At 34.4% G+C, this 14638-nt stretch overlaps 1 protein-coding gene and 1 pseudogene across 1 annotated transcript in view; one reads left to right on the forward strand and one right to left on the reverse strand.

Moving 5' to 3' along the window:
- The window catches only part of AKAP6 (A-kinase anchoring protein 6), a 520891-nt gene that overhangs the window by 132662 nt on the left and 373591 nt on the right, over nucleotides 1-14638 (forward strand). The gene's annotated exons all lie outside the window — the stretch shown is intronic.
- Nucleotides 13301-13419, reverse strand: LOC120608667 (uncharacterized; annotated as a pseudogene).

Raw genomic sequence — 14638 nt, forward strand, 5'->3', positions numbered from 1 at the left:
ATGGGAATCACCTGATGGGAATGGGAATTGCTCTTAACCCATTTCTGGGTGAGCTAAATTAACATAAATTAGTTTTCGAGCACTAATGACTTTGTCATGAGTCTTATACCCAAATATAGGTCAGCAAGTTTAGTAGCTTTCTGACTGTCAGCTATGCTGCTCTACTCATGCAATCTGTGAGTGAGCAAAGAGAGAGGGCGAGATAGAGAAGAAGAGAGAGAAAGAAGGAGAAGCATGGTGGAAGTGGGGATAGGGGTACAGAAGGAGGGCAGGGGGATGAGAGGGGAAAGATTGAGAAAGAGAGAGAATATCTATTTGATGGTAGGAAGAAGATAAAAAAAGAGGCTTTACTTTCTGTTGTATTACATTAATCTGTGATTTGGAAATTGGCCTTGTTACTCAGTGTCCTTGAAAATAAACATGATAGATGAATTTCAGCTACATTTTAAAAGATAGAAATATATATGCTAGGCTTTCAAAGATACTGCGGGGAGAATTTGGCTGTATTCCAGAATGTCATTAAAGAGCAGAAAATACATCTAGAATTCTAGCATGAGAATTGGAAAAGATCTCAATTTAGCTTTTCATTTCCCAGAATCAGAAACTGAAGTATAATGATTCTAAGTGACTTTGCTAGAGGTCACCAGCTGGTCAGAGGCAGAGCAGGGACTAGACACATTCTGACTTGCATTCTGTGGTCTTCCTACTGCACCCTAGACATATATGCCAGAAAACTGACGATATCTGAGAGACTCCAGAAAAAGAAGGATTGGTTAGAATCGAGTTTGAGATGAAGGCAGGAGAGGCTGACGTGTTCTGCAATAGGAACAAGGTTGATTTGAGGTAAAGCTTTGGAGCGAGGGGATTTCTTCTGACAGCCCATGATGGAGCAGGGTGGAGTCTTAGTCCTGGGGAGGAATTCGGTGAGAAAAGTCATTGTCTTCTGCAGGGAATAGACCTTTAGTCTAACCTTTACCTCATAATCACCAAAGGAATGGTAAGTGTATGTGTTTGATATCCTTCATATCTTGACTCTCCTGACTAAGAGGAGAGAGAGCTGGAGGGCACAAGGCATCTTGATAAGGGTGGTTGAGAAGGAACTACAGAGAAAGGAAATGTTAGAGGTGCCTGAGATTTATCTTATTGACTCTCCAGTGTTATCTAGCGTTGGTCCTTTGCCTGCTAGCTGTTGGCAGTTAAGTAGATTTTTCAGGCAAGTATATTTGTAGGGAGGGCAGCAGCTCCCACACAAAGACCTTAAAGAGGTGTTGTTGTTGATTAACACCAACAAAAGTGTGATTTACAAAGTAAAATTCACTCATGTTTCAGGCCTGAGAACAACCCATGTAAATATTTGGGAAACTTCCTTCCTGGCATCTGCCTATGCATATTTACATGTGTATACACACACATTTATTTTTATGCAAATGTGATCATACTATACATCTTGTTTTATGGTCTGCTTTAGTTTAAATTTTAAATCACTGTTATTGAATCCAGGGATCAAAGAAGCAGATGACAACTAATCCTTCCTCAAACTTGTGTTACTTTTATTTTTTTAAATCAATTTTATTAATGTATAATTTATATAAATAAAATCCACTTGCTTTATTTTTATTTTATTTTATTTAATGTACTGTGATATTGGTGAAGTTCCAGGGAGGTAGCAGATAACAATTTCCGATCCTCAACCCTGGATTAGGTCAAGTCCAGTGTTTTATAAGCTATGTGTTTTTATAGGCTACACTTTCGCTCAATATTAAAAGGAAACAAAAAGATAAAACCTTTTTGTTCCACCATGCTTGGTTTTAACGTTTTGGAAAGGTCCAATCTACTGCTAACTCGTCCATCTCTTTATGGCTAGTATTCTTTCCCAATTTCTAACTCTTAAAAGTTTAGCCTCATTTTCCCAGGATATCAGAGGTTTTGCATGACATCTTTCACTGCTTCAAAACTAAGCTCTCTTGAAGTTCAGACCAGAATCCTTAGCACTTGGTGACAATTGCAATAATAGATGGGTAGAGCCACTGTAATTCAATTTCTCTCCTTTCATCCTATTCTACACACAGATATCATATTCTTCCTTCTGAAGATCAGCCCTGACCATACCACCTCACAGATATTTGCTCTGGTTCCCCAGTGTCTACCCCAGTGATCTCCAGAGTAGAGTGTGTATACCTCAAGGGGTATGCAAGATTTCCATTTCGTTGGGGAAAGAAAATATCAGAACCTCTATTACAGTTATTTTTCTAAATAAGGAGAAAATGAAGCTTTATTAGTATTCTTCATACAAATTGACACAGATCCCCTTACTCAGTTTGTATGTTAGAAAGTACCACATCACATGCGTTATGTACAGGTTATCCTGGGGAAAGAAAGGGAGTTCCACTATGGGGTGAGGTTGACAATGGAGCTTTGACTCATCTTCTGTCATTTGGCTTATTGCAACTTACTGCTATTTACATGGCAAGTTAATTGTATTTATGGGTTATGTTATAAGCTTTTGTATTATTAAATTTTTTTCTTCTACCCTTTACTCCCTGCCTTTGGCAACCACTAATCTGTTCTTTGTATTTATGAGCTTGTTTTTTTTTTTGTTTCTTTGTTAGATTCCACATTATGACAGAGATCATATGCTGTTTGTCTTCCTCTGACTTATTTCACTTATCGTAATGCCCTCGAGTTCCATTCATGTCACAAATGGCAAGATTTCATTCTTTTTTGGCTGAATAATATTCCACCATGTGTGTATATGCCACAATTTATCCATTCATCCATCAATGGACACTTAGGTTGTTTCCATATTTCGGCTATGGCAAATCATGCTGCAGTGGACATGGGGGTGCACATATCTTTTTGAGTTAGTGTTTTTGTTTTCTCTGGATAAATCCCCGAAATACACTCATTTTAAATGTAAAGTTCAATGAGTTTTGACAACTATAAAGACTCTTACAATTAAATAATAAGAACACAAAGAACCCAATAAAAATGGGCTAAAGATTTGAAAAGACATGTTACACAGGAAGATTTTTTTCCGTTTGTTTCCATCAGCTTTTGTTTCTTGTACTTTGAAACTCTATTAGGAATCTGAAACTGTATGATTGTTATATTGTCTTGAATTGACTCCTTTGTCATTATCATATGTCCCTATTGCTCCTTGGTATAATTCCTTGTTCTGAAGTTCACTTTGTTTGGTATTGAAATACTCTCCCTAGATATCTTATGGTATATTGTTTTTCATTCTTTTGCTTTTAACCTGAGTCTCCATATTTAAAGTGAGTGTCTTGTAGATAGCATGTAGTTGGGTCTTTTTAAAAAAATTCCAGCCTTTTAATTGAAGTGTTTAGCCAATATATATTTAATGTAATTATTGATGTGGTTGGATTTACTACCTTCATACTTGTTTTTTGTTTGTTCTATCTAGTCTTTGTTCGCTTTTCCCTACTTTCTTACCTTCTTTTGGGTAGAATATATATATTAGTATAATTGTTTAGTATTATTTAGTAGTGAATGTTTATTATTTTATTTCCTATATATTTGCTATACTTTTTTATTGCTGTAAAGTTTACAATATGAATCTTTAACATCATAGTTTATCTTCAAATAGTATTTTACCACTTCATGTATAATATAAGAATCTAAAACTTTTAATTTCTCCCCTCCTGGTCTTTGTGCTATTGTTGTCGTACATTTACTTCCAAAAATGCTGTAAATCCTACAATACATTGTTATTATTTTGATTTAAACAACTATCTCTTAAAGACACTTTTAAATGGGAAAAATGTCATATATACATATATATGCATATATTTGCCATTTTTAATGCTCATCATTTCTTTGTGTGGATTAGATCCAGATTTCTATTGTGTTATTTACTTTTTCCTGAAGAGCTTCTTTTAACATCTCTTACAGCACAAAGTTCCTGGAGATAAATTTTCTCAGCTTTTTTTTTCTTCTAAAAGAGAAATTATTTCTGAAAGATATTTTCACTGGTGGTAGAATTCTAGATTTTACAGGGTTTTTCTTTTAGCATACCACAATTGTTATTTAGTTGTCTTCTGCCTTACATAGTTTCTGACAAGAAGTGTATGATCATTTTTTACTTGTTCCTTATTACAGAAAATATCTTTTTTTCCTCTGACTGCTTTTAAGATTATTTTTTAACATAAAGTTTCAGCAATTTGATTATGATGTGCCTTTGTGTGGTTTTCTTTGTGTTTATCCTGCTTGGATTTCATTGACTATCTGGGATTTGTGGGTATATGTTTTCCATAAGAGATAACATTTTCTGTCACATTTTTGATGGGATGCGGCCATTCTAATTTTACATTGTGTGTGCTGAATTTTGTTTTATCTCTTTAAAGAATGTTCAGTGTCTTGTAGCAGAGGTTAGATGGCTTGCAAACCCTTTAAACATGTAAGAGCTTTATTCATAAGCTATTACAGAGCAGCCTTTACTTTATGGGTAGTTTTAGTTCTATTGCTAGGGTACGACTTGTCTGGAGTCTCTACTGAATACCCTGTATAGTCAAGGAAGTTTCTCTACTCTGACTAGTGGGAGTTAGGGTTCTCAGTTCTGTGTGAGCTTTGGGAATCATTCATCTTACATCTCTCTTTAATTGCTATTTCCTAGGAAGTTTGTTGGCCTTGAATGTTTTTATTCTATGCATTTACAAATTGTATTCAGCCAAAAACTCAAGGAGGCTCCCGCTTATATTTTTGGAGCTTTTTCTCTTTATACTACCCTCCTCTCTGGTATTATGCCCTGTCAATTTAAGCTGTCATTCCCTCTATGAACACCCATTCTGTCTCCCTAATTTAACAAGACCACTAGCTCTCTTTGCATTCCCTCTCCCTACAGTGTGGTCTGTAGTTTGCCTCTAGGCAGAAATCTGGGTCTACAGTATGACTAATCTCATTTATTTTCCTTTTCCCAGGAAGCACAGTCATGTTGCTGTCTGTGGCCCAATGGCTAAAAACCAGGCCTGAGACTAGGGTGAGGAGAGGTACAGGATACAAAATTTAAGAAGGCACTGACTCTCAGGGTTATGCAATTATGGGATCAGCCTTTTAGAAAGGAGTGCTTTCTTAAATTTTGTGCCCTAACCACCTTTCTTGCTTCACCCTATTCTCAGCCTTGGTGAAAACAAATGTTTTATATATTTTATCCAGTTTTTTTGTTTATGGTGGGAGGGTAGTTCTAGACTCTGCTAACCCCTCATTGCCCAGAGCACAAGTCCCCTGTCATGTGCATATTTAATTCAATAATATGTCATGAACTTCATTTTACATCACAGAATTTAAATATTCACTGTCCTTTAAAATGATTGCCCTATATTCCATTGTGTGGATGAATCTGAAAAATTATGGAAAGTAAAACTCATTTCTTAAAATGTCTCATTTTCTGATATTAAAGTATTACTGAAAATGAAATATGTGAGTATACATTAAAAATTTCATTTAGAAATGTGTTTTGTATTGAGTATATTAACTAGGAAGAAAAATAGCAGTTGGTTTTTCTGTGTACTTCTTGATTTGTTACCTGGATGTATTTGTTAATCTGGAATAGTGACCTGTAAATAAAACCTGTCACTGTGGCAATGTTCAGCATTGTGTTCTGGAGCTCGGTCCAGCGTTGTGTTTCTGGAGCTTGGGGTGCCCTTCATGGTGAATCGAAACCAGATTTTTAAGAGACTGACAAGACATAAAAATTACCATCTTTAGGATGTTACTTAGCTGTTTTTCTTTCTCATTAAAAATTTTTTAAACAGAGCGAAAGGTGAAATAAAAATATTAAAGTTAAGTTATATCTAGTATTTAAAATATAAATGGAGAATAGACTGTATGATATATGTTCTCTTTTCAGTTTAACAACAAACTAGGTATCCAAAAATCATAGTTTGTTCTAACATTTTAGACTATAGAAATATTGTTCTCTTTTAACTATTGTTTGGAACTTTTATGGTGCCTTTTAATTCCTGAGTGAGATATAGAAACTTTATCATTATCATTATTATTAGAAATTATGTAAAACCAATAAAACTACCAGCAGGATATACAGGAAACTGATAAAACATTGATTTGTTGGAATAGTATGATTGGGGTAGTATTTTATTTTTTCCCATTTTATCCGTTATTTTTTTTAAGACTTTATTTTTTTTTTTTAGAGCAGTTTAAGTTTCCCAACAAAATTGAGAAGGTACAGTGATTTCCCATATACCCTCTTCCCCACACATTCATAGTTTCCCTCATTATCAACAACTCCCACCAGAGTGGCACATTTGTTATAACTGATGAACCTACAATGACACTTGTCATTGCCCATAGCTTATATTAGAGTTCACTGTTGGTGACATGTATCCATCATCATAGTATTATACAGAGAATTTTCACTGCCCTAAAAATTCTCTATGCTCTGTCTATTCATCCCTCCCCAACCCTTAAACCCCTGATCCTTTTACTGTCTACACAGTTTTGCCTTTTTCAGAATGTCATATAGTTGGAATCATATAGTATGCATCCTTTTCAGATTGGCTACTTTCACTTTGTAATATGCATTTCAGTTTCCTCTATATCTTTTTATGGCTTAATAGCTTATTTATTTTTAACATTGAAAATATTCCACTATTTGGATGTACCACAGTTTGTTTATCCATTCCCCCACTGAAGGACATCTTGGTTGCTTCCAGGTTTTGGCAAATGTGAGCAAAGCTGCTATAAACATCCTTTATAAGTTTTCATGAGGACATAAATTTTCAACTCCTTTGGGTAAATACCAACTTTTGCCCATTTTTAAATTAGGTTATTTGTCTTTTTATTATTGAATTATAAGGATGACCAATTGATTTATTTTTATTTTGGCTGCTTGTATTTTTGATATTATATCTGAGAAACTACTGCCTAATCTATGGTCATAAAAGATTTATTCTTTTGTTTTCTTTTAAAAGTTTTATAGTTTTAACCCCTATACTTAGGTCCTATATCCATTTTGAGCTAATTTTTGTAGATGATATTAGGTATTGGTCCAACTTCCTTTTTTTTTTCATGTGAGTATCCAATTGTTCTAATACCATTTGTTGATAAGACTGTTCTTTCTCCACTGAATCATCTTGGTAGCCTTGTCAAAAATTCTGTTTCATTGATCTACATGTTTATTCTTATGCCAGTACCACACAGTCTTTATGACTGTACTTTAAGTTTCAAAATAGGTTAAATGTGACTCTTGCAACTTTGTTCTTTTTCACCAAAGTTGTTTTGACTATTCTGGGTCCCTTGAATATTCATGTGAAATTTAAGATCAACTTGTTAATTTCTACAAAAAAGTCAGTTGGGTTTTTTTTTTTAAATTAAGTTTATTGGGGTAACATTGTTTAATACAATTATATAATTTTCAGGTGTACATTATAATTTGACATCTGTATATTCTATTGTGTGTTTACACCCAATGTCCAGTTTCCTTCAGCTACCATATATTTGATCCCCTTTACCCACTTCACCCTCCCTCTGCTCCACTATATTTGACCCCTTTTTCCCCGTCTACCTCTCCCATCCTCCCCTACTGCCTACACTCTGGTAACCACTAGTCCATTGTCCATGTCTCTGAGTCTCTGTCCTAGTCATTTGTTGCTTTTAGGTTTATATCCCACATATAAATGATATCATGTGATTTTCTACTTCTTCAGTCTGGCTTATTTCGCTTAGCATGATTATCTCGAGGTCCATCCATGTTGCTGCAAATGGCAGTATTTCATCTCTTCTTATGGCTGAGTAATATTCCATAGTATATATGTGCCACAGCTTTCAGTTAGGATTTTGATATTTTGTTGAATATGTAGAACAATTTGGAGAATACTGCCATCTTAACAACAGCAAGTCTTTCAATTCATAAACAGGGATATCTTCCCATTTATTTAAGTTTTTTAAAAATCTTTCAAAGATATTTTGTAATTTTTAATGTATGTTGTACATTAAAATTTTTTCTTGTTTAGTCTTAAATATTTGATGTCTTAAATATTAGTCTTAAATATTCTTTCTGATGCTATTATAAATGGAATTGTTTTCTTAATTTCATTTTTAGATTATTGCAAATATGTAGAAACTCAATTTATTTTTTATATTGATTTTGTATCCTGTGACCCTGTCAAACTCTATTATTTCTAATAGTATTGTGGTAGACTTCTTAAGAAGTTTATATATCTTAAAATCATGTCATCTGTGAATAGAGATAGTTTTATTTATTTCTTTCCAATCTGGGTGCTTTTAAAATTTCTTCTTGTTGCCTAAGTGCCCTGGCTAAACCTCCAGTATAATATTGAATAGAATTGGTAGAGATGGACATTCTTGTCTCGTTCCTGATCTTAGGCAAGCAGTTTTCAGTATTTCACCATTAAATATAACGTTAGCTGTAGGTTTTCATATATGCCCTTTATTAGGCTGAGCAAATTTCCTTCTATTCCTAGTTGATTGAGTTTTTTTTATCATGCAAGAGTGTTGGATTTTGTCCAATATTTTTTCTGTTTCTATTGAAATGGTCATATGATTTCATCCTTTATTCTATTATTATTTTAACGATTATTCTGTTAATATGGGGCATTACATTGACTGATTTTTGTATGTTGAACCAACCTTACATTCCTGAAATAAATCCCACTTGGTGATAGTATATACTCCTTTTATATGTTGCTGAATTCAGTTTTAATATTTTCTTAAAGATTTTTGCATTCATAAGAGATATTGATCTCTAAGATTTAAACAATGCAACATAATTCACCAAATACTTCTTCAAGTTCAGAGACAGTAAATACTACTTTTTCAATGGTCTTCCCATGAATCTCTAGGAATCTCCTTATAGTGCAAAGTGCTGTGTGTGGTGCATCCTCTAAAAGATAACCTCGTTTTGTAGAATTGATGACATAGAATCCAACAGAAGACATTGACTACTCTTTTGCCAGTGAAGTACATTTCCATAGTAGTTATACAGGGAACTCTCAGCTGTCATGCAATAGTGGCTTTTGTATTTAGGTCTCACTGTGTGAACCAGTCAGCTAGACGAAATCCTTTTATGAATTTTGCTTCACTTGTCTAGCAGGGTTTAAATTTCTGGAGGTCCTGTTTCCAATCAGGCCCTCAAGCATGAAGATACTTTTTTACACAGGATTCTTATCTGTAAGACTTTTGCTGCTGATATTCACAATGGCTATATAATTCAGTAATGCCACATCTTTTTTCCATTAAGGTCCTTATAAAGAAAAGGTGATCTAATAGTATCTTTCTGAAATGTTTCAGCTGTAATATCAGAAGCATTTAATTCATCTTCATGCAAGTCACCCCAGTTTGGTAGTAGAGCCACATCTGCACACTGGGAAGGTACACCTGAGGAATCCATGGAATGGGAACTTCACCTTGTCTTTTCTCAAATTCCTTAGCAATTCGATATTCACCGGAGACTTTAGAGCACTTGGTCAGTCCCATCCTGGTGGCAGGCGGGGAGGGTTAATCTCCTTGTAGAAAGCTGCTGAGTTATTTGGCATTCCCAAATAACTCTTCCAGGAGCTTGGCAGGTAAGCTGTCCATTGTTTTTTAATGTAGTTATCATACTTTTAGAGTAGAAAAGGACACTTCTGTATCAAAATTTCATGTAATAACAAAATATTAGCAAATCTAATTTAATGATGTATAAAAAGAATTATACACCATGACCAAATGGGATTTTTCTCAGGTATGCAAAGCTGGTTCAACATTAGAAGATCAATTAATGTAATCCGTCACATTAACAGGCTAAAGAAGAAAAATCACATGATCACATGATCATATCAGTAAATGCAGAAAATATATTTGACAAAATCCAACACTCATTCACAGTAAAAACTCTCAGCAAACTAGGAATAGATGGTAACTTCCACAATTTGATAAAGAACATCTGCAAAAAACCTACACCCACAACATACTTAATGGTGATGAACTAGAAGCTTTCCGGCTAAGAAACAAGGCAATGATGTCCCTTCCCACCACTCCTTTTCAGCACTCTACTGGAAGTCCTAGCTAATGCAATAAGACAAGAATAGAATATAAGACATGTGTTGATTGGAAAGGAAGAAATAGAACTGTCTTTGTTTATGGATGACATGGTTATCTGTGTAGAAAATCTGAAATAGATTCTTGGATTGAATAAGTGATTATAGCAAGGTTGCAGGATACAAAGTTAATATGCAAAAGCCAATAACTTTCCTATATAATAGCAATTAACAAGTGGAATTTGAAATTAGAAACACAATACTATTTACATTAAACATCCCACAAATGAAATACTTACATGCAAATTTAGCAAAATATGTGTAAGATCTGTAGGTGGAAAATCACAAAACTGTGATGAAAGAAACCAAAGAAGAATTAATGGAGAGGTATTTCATGTTCATGGCTAGGAGGACCTAATATTGTCAAGATGCCATTCCTTTCCAACTTGATCTGTAGATTCAACATAATCCCAATTAAAATCCCAGCCAGTGATTGTGCAGGTTATTGACAAACTGATTCTGAAGTTTATATGTAGAGGCAAAAGACCGAAAACAATACTGAAGGAGAAGAACAAAGTTTGAGGACAGACACTACTCGACTTCAAAAACTGTTAGAAAGCTTCAGTAATCAGACACTGTGTATTGGTAAAAGAATAAACAAATAAGCCAGTGGAATAGAATAGAGAGTCCAGAAATAGAACCACACAAGTGTAGTTAGCTGATCTTTGACAAAGGAGCAAATATAATACGATGGCGTGAAGACAGTCTTTTCAACAAATGGTGCTGAAACAACTGGACATTCACATGCGAAAAATAAATCTAGACACAGACCTTACACTTTTTACAAAAACTAACTCAAAATGGATCATAAATCTAAATGTAAAGTACAAATCTATAAAACTCCTATATAGGAGAAAATGTAGATAACCTTGGGTACGGTGATGACTTTTTGGATACAACACCAAAGGCACAATACATGAAAGCAGGAATTGATAAGTTGAACTTATTCATGAAAGAAGGAATTGATAAGCTGCCAAGATATGTGATACAAAGCATTATTGTACTTGCTAGCACTGACCAGTGAGGAATAGGTCATTCAGCAGGCAGGTGTCTTTGCAGACTCCTCCAGAAGAGTTTTAAAAGAGACCTGCACCTTCAAGTATTCTGTAGACCAGTGCCAGTAGGACGCTAACCAAGAGAAAGTAAAAAAGAGGTGATTAAGGGAATATGAAGACATGCAGGTTTTGTGTATTAATGCATCAAGGGAAAACGAGTGAGAAAAATATAGGAAGACATGGCAGTGGCATCAAAAATTTAAGAAGGGCGGTAGGTGAATATATCAAGATCCTGGACCCATAATGGAACAAGGACATTCATTCTGAAGTTAGACCAGAATTGAAATCCATGTTCCATTATGTAGCAGCTGTGTCATCCTGAGGGAGTTAAATCATCTTGCTAGGCCATATTTGCCTCTGAAAATGATGTGAAATATCACTTCACAGTATAGTTTTGAGAAATAAATATATTAACTTAATGAAATTCTTGGCACTCTATGTATATTGTTTCCCTCTGTTCCAATTCTGTTATTTTAATTTCACAGAAGCCTATCATGCCAGTTCTTCCCCAGCATTTGTTTCTAGGGTGATTGGGGCTTAGGAAAGGAAAGACTCAATGTTGTTCCTCAACTTTATTTGGAAATGACTCAAAACATTTGAATTCTATAGCATCTTCTATACTCAGCATGACTAAAGGGAAATCTTCCAATCTTTCCATTTTATAGAATTAAAAAACCCTGCATGTCTGCCTCCTTTTGAAAACTGAGTCATTTATTCTCAGATTACTTTCTTTAGATCCCATTTTACAATCTCTGACAGGTTTTTGCCTTTTATTAAAAAGGTTACTTAATTAACTTATTTGTGAACTTTTCTCTGATTGTAAGACCATGAGTAACATAGCTAAATGTGATTCAAAGCTATAACATTCGATGTTTACTACTCCTGGAAAGTGCAATTGCAGTTTCATCATCAGTGAAGATGGTTTTTCTTAATAGTCGAGCATGAGGTTCAGGACTGTCAAAGATAGCTAACTCTACTAGGTAGCCACTTGCAACTGCTGTGGAGTCTTATTACTGCATAAAATCTATGCATTTTCATTTTGGAGATGGAAGACTTTTAAAAGGAAAATGGCATTATGGAGGATATCTAGAGCTACATTCTGAACAGGGGCACTGTCATCCCCCACCAGGGGGTGAAAATTCATTCTTGGAGGGTAAAAAAATCCTACATTAATAAAGAATACATATAGTACATGTATAATATATCTATGGTGGTAAAATTTTATGAGGAGCAATTACAAAAATAATATGTCTAAAACAGCATCTGAAGGGGTTGATAATGAAAAAACGTTGAGGAATACTGGCATAGAAATATAATTTTAAGATGTAAAACTAGGGTGTGAACTGAGGAATTCAGAATAACTGACTGTTAACACTGCATTATCTACGTTTATGACCATTAGACCATGGAAAAAGCTGACTATGTGGAAGTTTAATTGTCATATATAGTCTTCATTCTGTTTCTAGCATATTAAAGTTTCTTTTTTTCTTTCCAGCCTGTTGGTTCTTGTGGTTATATTTCATTGTTTTCCATTGATGATTAAATTATGTATTAACAAGATCAGAATCAGGGTCCACTGAGTTGTTGGAGTAAAGTTTGGAGTTCAGAATTATCTGTTATGTTACATTCTACCACAAATGAGTGCTCACTGCTTTTAGCTTATTTTTCTGGCCTATAATATTTCATTAGTTTAAAAACAAATCAAAATCCAGAACCATTGGTTAAGTAATATTCATAACAAATGCAAATTTTCTGGTGTCCCTAACCATTCTTTTGGGGAGTACTCTCTCTATTTGAATTCCCGGGGCACTTTTTATATCACTTTCCTGGCATATAGCCTTGCTTTATAGTCTTTTCCTTAGTTCTGTTTTACTGCACTTCTTATCTTGTTAGCTGCAGAGTGTTTTAGTCTATAGTTACTGGGATTCAGAAGGTGCTCAATAAATATTCATTAATACTTCATTAATTTACCAGATAGTTAAAATATAGCTCAAAAAGAGACATACCAGAAATGATAATGTAATTTAATATCTATGTGGAATATTTTTCTAGGTGAGATGCTTTGTTATAGATGAGAGAGAAACTGTTTTATGCAAGAAAAGAAGGAATCCTGCCAGCTTTAGGCATGCTTATCTGTGCAATTGGTGTTTTTGTTTGTTTGTTTGTTTTTTACACCTACAGCACCCGGTCTTCCTAGGTGGTCTCCCATACAAGTACTAACTGGGCCAAAACCTGCTTAGCTTTTGAGATCAGAAGGGATCGAGCATGTTCAGGGTGGCATGGCCATAGACCAATCGATGTTTTAAGAAACATTTTCCTCTAGGAAATATTAGTTTAACTATTCTAGATTTGAACAACCTGTCATATAATTTCCTCCATGTTTCTGAAGAACATTTTATCAATAAACCAAAGACTTAAAAATAAATTATAATCTCGAGCTGATATAGAATGATTTCCTTGATATAGTAAGTAAAAAAGGCAAATTGTAAATGACTATCAATAGCAGGGTACCTTTCATATAAGAAACACAGGTAATTAAGAAAATATTTATTTGTGAAAAAAGATAAACAAACCAGAAACAAATAAGATGGTTATATAGAGTGTGTGGGAGGGAAAAAAGTGTATGTGGTCGGAGAGAGAATGGAAATAGAATAGAAGAGATAAAGAGGGAGTAACTCTTCTCTAAATGCCTTTCATATAATGCTGTATTTTAGAACCATGTTAATGTTTCACTAACTCAAAAATCCATCTAGGATATGGGGAAATCCAACATAGAATACAAATAGTAACAACTGAAACTAGCTATTACACCTGAATAGCATAACCACAGTGAATGGGATGGAGAAGGAAAGAGTTAACCTAAGCAACTTTGGAAAACAGTGTTTGACTATATATTATAAGGACTGCACATAAAATAATGTTCTCTGGTTAAAAGCTTATTTTTTCACACGGGTGTGGATTAGCAATTTTGAAATGATTTTATGTGTATTCTAGAGCAAATAAGTAAATGCAGTGTAGAGAATAAAAGCCAACTCTCTCACTGTCAGAGAAAGGAAGTACAAATAAGGAAAGAGGGAAGGCTAGAATGATCCCTGTGGTAGATTGGAATTGGAAGTATCAATATGAACTAATGGTTTTAATATGTAAACAAAGATATATAGAATTCGATATAGTTGTTTGTGTATGCATGACTTAATATGCATACATATATTTCCTAGTTCTGTACCTGCAAAAGGCCTAGCAGTAAAAACCCGTAGCCATGAGTACTACTAGCTCAGATCTTGGTTTCTAAATATCTTCCTCAAATAAAAGGAACTTTAGTTCCTCAGAGAAATGGATGATTCCAGGGCTGAGACAGAGAAAGTATAAGAAGAGCCTGGAGCATGTTATTATGTCAAAAAGTAATGATGTGCTGAAGAAATAATTGAGACATGTTCAAGAGAATATAGGAGCCAACTTGAAGGAGCTACTACTAGCCAAATTGAAAACAATTTGAACAATGAAACGATT

Source organism: Pteropus medius, unplaced genomic scaffold, assembly GCF_902729225.1.
Source record: "Pteropus medius unplaced genomic scaffold, Ma_sr-lr_union100, whole genome shotgun sequence".
NCBI lineage: Eukaryota > Metazoa > Chordata > Mammalia > Chiroptera > Pteropodidae > Pteropus > Pteropus medius.